Consider the following 7,346-nt stretch of genomic DNA (forward strand, 5'->3'; position numbering starts at 1 on the left):
ATGAGTGCCCAGGTTACCTGTCTGCAGTGTTGCGTCATTATTTTAGTAGCGATACGTTCTCAGGCTGATGAGATGGAGAAATGCCTCTTGTCACCTTCACCTGACCTTCTTGGTCAGCCCAGTGTTTGAGGTATATAGATTATTTTCTTTTCTGCATTCAAATCTATAACTCAGGAGATTCTTAAAATAGCACACAAGATATTTACCTTTAACAATAACAAGAAGAAGTGCCCATGCATGGATGGACTTGATTTAAGCATCTAGCTTATATGTTCTTTGAACACTTAACTAAAGGGCTTTCTAGCTGAAATCTGATGTGGTTAATATATTTCAAATAAAAAGCCCTAGACATTTTCTGTCATTATCACAACTAATGCAAATATAATTTCCCAGTTGGCAAGACTAATTTTTATTTATACAACCTTTCTAAAAAGGAATATTCAAGTTTCAGGGGAATTGGTTAATATAAAAAATAAGGGTTTAACAATTGTTAGAAATTACTGATGCTCTCAAAGAAAGCTTAAAAAATCTTCTAAAAATTCAGTCCAAACTGATGATAGGTGAGATCTGTTATGAAAAGCGAGTCCATTTATAACACGAAGTGTTCGAAGCAGTACCTTCCTCCACATCTGTGGTGTTTATTTTCAATCTGAAAAGAATTACAGTTGGAATATGCAGTAGGCCTATTTAGTCTGCTATGCTGAGTGCCATATTTAACTTTACTCACTTCAAATCTTCAGAGCTATCTTTACAAAAAGCTTTTTTTTTTTTTTTTTTTTTTTTTAAGGGAGAGGAGGACCAAGACTTAAGGTATGCCAAGACACACAGTATCATTTCCTTTCTTTGGCTCGCTTCAACCTACTAGCTAAGAAAAGATGGGAGGTTCTTTTGTGGGAACAAGAATACTGCTACACACTTGGCAATCAGTTTGGCCAAAGGAGATTGAGGCGAAATCTCACCCTGATGGTTTTACTATGAAGCAAAAAACCAGAGTGCTAATGTCGGATATAAAAATAATTTTTTTTTCAATGACATGTAGGAAAGGAAACTGAGGTGAAGGCACAAACAACTGCTTTTTTGGTTGTTGCAAACAACTGATTTTAAAGCAAATTTTATCAAACTCAACCAGTGATTTGCTTTAATTTTTGGCCTTATTTTTCTTAACACATGTCTTAGATAATCAAGCATCTACATTTGTGGAAACCTTTCTTAGGGGGCAGGGAGGCAAGTGTATTGGCCTTGTAATAATATGATAAGCCTGGGCTAAAGCAAGAGTGATACTGCTGCTTTCCACAGAGAAGTTGTTAAGAAAGGGGGATGTAAGGTCATGTGGTATAGAAGGGGTAGGCAGGAGGAAAGGGTTCCTGCCTGTCTTTGCTGATTAGAGGCGCATTTGTATTAAACAACACAGATATGCTTTAACCCACACTGTAACATGTTCCTGAAAAGTTGTATACAAACTGATTTTTAATTGTTGATTAAATCTGAATGGCTATGTTATATTTTCAGAATTCCTTTACTTATGTTTCTGGTTGATCTGTAATTGGCAGATGTTTTTAATACTAAATTTCCCTGCTACTTCTCACTTCTCATGTAGTCCAGCCCTGCTTTGTTAATCCTAGTGCATGTTTATTGATTATGCATTTTAAAATTCTTTTATAATGTGAAAAATGTGTTTTCTCTACCTTATAAATCTATATTTCTCTTATTCCATATATATGTAAATCTGTATTTCTGCTATTCCATATATTTGCTGATATTATTACTGTTACTCCATAATAACAGCAATAGTGTCAGCATTTATTGTATGCTTACTATGTACTAGGCAGTGTTCTATTCTAAGCACTTTCATGTATTCACTTATTTAAACCTCACTATTTGATGAGGTAGAGATTATTTTTCCACTTTACAGATGAAGAAACTGAGGCACTCAGAGATTAAGCAAAGCTCTCATGGTTACACAATCAGTAAGTGGCAGAACCCTATACATCAGGGTTTCTTTCCCAAACAAGGTGCATGATTGTAATAGAGTCAGACTTGGAAGGTTTTCTGCCTGGAAGTGGTCTTTTCGGCCTACCTTCCATTTGCTAGAACTGAGTCACATGGCAGCACCTCACTGCAAGGAAGGCTGGGAAATGTAGTCCAAATGCATGCTCAGAGGAAAATAGAAATGCTTTGGGAAACAGTTAAGCAGTCTCTGGCCATACGGCCACAAACCAGTGAGTACACAATTATATAACTTGTGACAAATGCTGCAAAGTAAAGCAGTATATATGAGCGGGAATAATGGAGTGGGGGGAGGGGCTACTTAAGGAAAGTCCTTCGTCATGAGGTAATAATTAAACTGAGACCTGAAGAATGAGAAGACAAAGAGTAGTAGGAGAAAGAACATTCCAGGCATGTATGAAGACTGAGGTGGGACTCGCAGAGAATTAAGGACCTGCAGGACCAGTGTGGCTGAGCCCAGGAGGGAGTGTGTGAGACAAGGCTGGGAAGGCAGCCTGGGCCACAGTGTCCACAGAACATACGAAGGAGCTGGAATTTAACCCTCATAGCCATGGACAGACATGCCATTTTAGTATTTCTAACAGGATGTGAAGGCACGACCCTTTCTCACTTGCTGCTGAAACCCCAATGACCCCCACATTCCAAAGTGGAGTGTGAGGAAAGGGCAGAGATAAGAGAATCACCACAGTCAAACTACTAAGTAACTGAATCCAGTAGCTGAGGCATGAAGATGATCCCTCTAACCGCAACTGGTCTGAGGGCTTACACTTTTGAACGTTTTGGTTGTGTCAATGCCTACAGATATAGAAACCCCATAGATAACACTCGGAAGAACCCTCAGAGCTCAGGGAAGAAGGCCCATGTGTCTAGACTATCCCCGGCATCTGGAAGATTCCCATCTCAGACCAACCCAGACGCTAGGCATGAAGAGCGGATTCTCCTCAAGAATGGACTTTTTACTGTAAGTTCTCTCAGCATTTCCTTCTTCCTCAGAACACGCTGGGTATTGCCTAATTGTGTTTCTGGGATTTCCAAAACCTAAGAGTCTTCAATAAAAGTTTGCCATGTTTAATTTGGGCAAAGTCTCCTGATCCACTGACACTCATGGACAAGTGTTAGAGTCAGGTCATCAGTGACAGTTACAAAGATGCTAAAACCCCATTCTGTGGATTCTCAATCCCCTGCTTATCCTAAGGCTGTGAGTGCTGAAACGGAAGGGCTGGGGAGCCAGTTGAGAGCTGAAAGGTTCGAATCTTCAGTTGTGTTGTGAGTCTTCCCTACCCCCACGGGAGACTAATGGGGCAGGTGGTTTTTACTTCACCTCAGGCCTGGCGAGGGCGCTGTAAGGAGACAACATGGAGAGTCTGACTTGCCATAGCATCTTGCTTCCAGCATCTCCTTGGGCCTTGGTGTCTTCTGCTTCTGGCAGCCAGAAGGTGAAACAAGAAACGGAGAAGGCACACCTGCTTTCTCAAGGGCCCTGGCCTGGAAGTGACCCGCATCCCTTCCACTCCCACCCCACCATTAGATGACCACACCTGGGTGCAAGAGAGGCTGGCAAAGGACCTCCCTGGCTGGGCAGCCACACCCCAGAAGCATCACACTAAGGAACCCGCACAGATTCTTGGTACACAGCCAGCCACTGCTCCTATAAATGGCCTTATTCATGGTGGCCTTCATTTTAGGGTAAGAATGTTGGAACCTGCCCGTTTTTTGGGGGGTAGATTTGGCACTCCAAAATACAAACATGCAGAGAGCTTTACTTGGGGCACTGGTGTTCAGCCTTAGCATTCCTAATTCTCAGTCGGTTTATTCAGTTTTCAAGACAAGCAACCGTTTTCTTTTTGGCCAGGAGTCAAATGCCAGTTGGTATTCCATGTATTCAGGAGTGGGAGGAGGGAAGGGAGTGTGTCCCAGACACACTTCCAGTTAATCCCTCCATTTCAGCCTCCCCTCTGCCTCCTGCCACCTGCGTCTGAACCTTCTGTGGCTTCTCACTCCCCTGCTTATCCTAAGGCCGTGTGAGACCAACCCTCTGCTGCACTGAAGCCCCTCCTGCATATTTTGGGCTTTCTTATCTACCCATTCTTCTTATCTACAACCACAGGCAGCTTTCTAGTCCCTTTCCATCTTCCACACATTTGTTTTATTCCTTCACCCACTGGCAACTCCCTTTCTCTTCTCTTGACTATTCTGGGCTTTTTGTCCCTGTGTTGTCATTGGGCCTCAGAAGGTAGGGAGGTAGGGAAGGCAAAGCTTTTTGCAGGGTTGACTGGATGGCTTTTGAAGCCCCCAGAACAATTTCTTGTGGAAAGTTCCGAGTTTCCTTGTAGGAAACTTTAGAATATTTGTCCAGTGTTCTATTTGGGTTCTTTAATTTTCTTTGAGAATGTAAGTTGACTGTCTGCTCTCCTGTTTTTAAAGCATGTATAGATCCAGCATCTCTGAATATTAGCTTCCTATTTTCTCATCAGTGAGCACAAGCCTGAGAGTCCACACGGGAGGGTGGCATTTTGGGAGGTGCGTTTGAGGATATTTGTTTCAGTGGCTCTTCCAGCTCCTTTAAACTTCTGTCCTGTTATCTTCGCGCGTCCATAACTACCTTGGTTGAATTGTTTCAGCGTCACGGCCTCCACTTGAACACAACAGTTGAGAAGAAGCAACCTTTCCTGTTAGTGCCATTGCTTTAGAAGTTTTTAAAGGACACGATCTTCTCCCTTTATCACTCAATGAGACATTTTTTAAGCAAGTCATCACTACAAAAACCTGGGTCCTCCCGAGGTCATGTGCTTCCTCCTTTCCGATGACAACTGTGCAACTGGCCACATTGTCCTTTATCATCGGTGCTTAGTGTCTCTGGTCTTGACTTTCTGCTCTTCCTTTAAACTGTGATGTCTCTGAGATCATGTAAATTGAGAGAGAACCCAGTTGGCAGTTGGCTCCCATCCTCCACCCAGCTGCAGTTCTCAACTAGGGACCAGTTTAAGGTGGTATCTTCCTCAGGGTAAAAGATCTGAAAATGACTATTTTGTGATAACTTGGGGCTTTCTCAGTTCATTGTATTGTGCACATTTGTAATAACTGGTCTATTTCTTACATATTTCATAAGTGAGCACAAATTACATATATAATAACTGGGAGACTAATTGAAAAGGGATCTTTTCTTTAACATTTTGATAATGTGACTTTCATGTGATGGAACTTTTGGACTCCACTTATAGAGAGAGTTTTACTATAGCTTCCTTTATTATTAAATATCTGATTCTACTGGATCTCAAAAAAAAATCATACACTGTTTATTGAGAGAGAGCCACATACATTTTATGTTGTGCGCATTATTATCTAAATATTTTTAGTGTAAGACACCTTAAAACCTTTATAGGATAAGGCAAGGTATAAACACATGAATATAAAAATAGAATAAAAGTAAAACCAAGAAGATTAAGGAAAGTAAAGTAAAAGACTCAATTGATTGTACTTTGGGATATGTCTATCTGAATATAATAATTCAGTTTCCATATTATTTCCATAACAGAAAACCCTATTATTTTTTTTCTCTTTGAAGATTTATTTGAAGACATACAAAATAGCACACCACTTATACTGGGTTGAATAGTGTTCTGCCAAAATTCATGTCCACCCAGAACCTCAGAGTATGATCTCATTGGAAACAGGGTCTTTGCAGATGTAATCAGTTCAGATGAGGTCACACTAGATTGGAGTGGGCGCAAATCCAAGACTGGTTTTCTTGTAAGAAGGCCGTGTGAAGACACAGAGAGACACACAGAAGGGAAGGCCATGTTAAGAAGGAGGCAGCGATTGGAGGGATGCAGCTACAAGTCCAGGATTGCTGGCAACCACCAGAAACTAGGAGAGGGGCCAGGAAAAGATTCTCCGTCAGAGCTTCCAGAAGAAGCCCACCTTGATTTCAGATTTCTGGCCTCCTAAACTGTGACAGAATAAATACCTTTTGTTTTAAGCCACCCAGTCGTTGTTAATTTGTTACAGCACATAAATGGAGCACCTAGTGGGTACTCCATAAACAATGGCCAATTGATGCCCTTCCAAAGGGAGAATTGTCTATTGTAGTCTAAACAAGAGGCACTTTCACTTTAAAAAACACACATTCTGACAAAGAAAAGCTTTTTTTCTCTTCTTTCCATCTTGCAAAAAGAATACTGTGGTTTAATAGAAAAATGCTTTTCTATTAGTTGCATTTTAAAAAGTTTTGATCTTAATATTACAGACATGAATTATAGTAAAAAAAACTTATATAACTAAGAGGGATCAAATTTCAAGCTTCAAAATACTACTCACCGATAACATAAAGAGATTTTATCATTTATTTTCTGTCAACAACTACAGCTGGCTTGGTGCATCCATTATATCGAGTTTCATTAACTTGACTATTTCTGAAAGATACCAATAAGACATGAACGATATTTGTAACACATGATAAAAAGTAATGTATTTCTTTGGTTAGTGAGCTTTCATGATATTGTAGGACATAGAGAAAAAAAAAGTAAAACTGAATGATAAATAAAATAAGAATAAGTAAAACTTATTTTTTTCACTGTATTTTTCTAAATCATGAATGTATTTTATTTAGAATGGATCTATATACTTTGCATATTCAGTAGATACGTATGTAATGAGCTTGGGGACAAATATTAGTTGAGTAAATTATGTTTATAGAAAAATGCCTACACTATGGTCCATACATTCTTAAGCTGTCATTCTGATGTTCTATCACCCTCTAATGGTCATTGGGCCAAATTACATTTAGTGGATTTCTTTCATAACTAAAAATTTTTTTGTTCATTTGCTAAATCGAAAAAAATCTGCTCATGAATAAAAAAATATATTGACAATAAGTACTTCATAAATCATCTGTTTGTGTCTCTATCATTAGTCTGTGAGTCCTCAATGGAAGTTAGAGACTCATTTATCTTTGTATCTCTAGCAGCTACCATAGTGCTGGCTGAGTATCTATATTCAGTAAATGGTGGATAAATGAAACACTGAGGCAATTTGCATAATTATAACAGTCTTTATCATTAGTTTGTAAAGTTTTTTGTTTCATAAATATCACCATATGGATTTATAGAAAATTAGTAGTTATTTTCAAAATATTGATTTCATATAAAATGTCCAAATTATTTTAACATCAATATAGTTTAACAGTTTCAAACCTATGTTCATAGTCATTTTTTAAAATATATTTTGATTGATTTCAGAGAGGAAGCGAGAGACAGAAACATCAACGATGAATCATTGATTGGCTGTCTCTTGCACGCCCCCTACTGGGGATCGAGCCTGCAGCCCAGGCCTGTACCCTG

The sequence above is a fragment of the Myotis daubentonii genome, chromosome 18 (genome assembly GCF_963259705.1).
Source record: "Myotis daubentonii chromosome 18, mMyoDau2.1, whole genome shotgun sequence".
NCBI classification, from domain to species: domain Eukaryota; kingdom Metazoa; phylum Chordata; class Mammalia; order Chiroptera; family Vespertilionidae; genus Myotis; species Myotis daubentonii.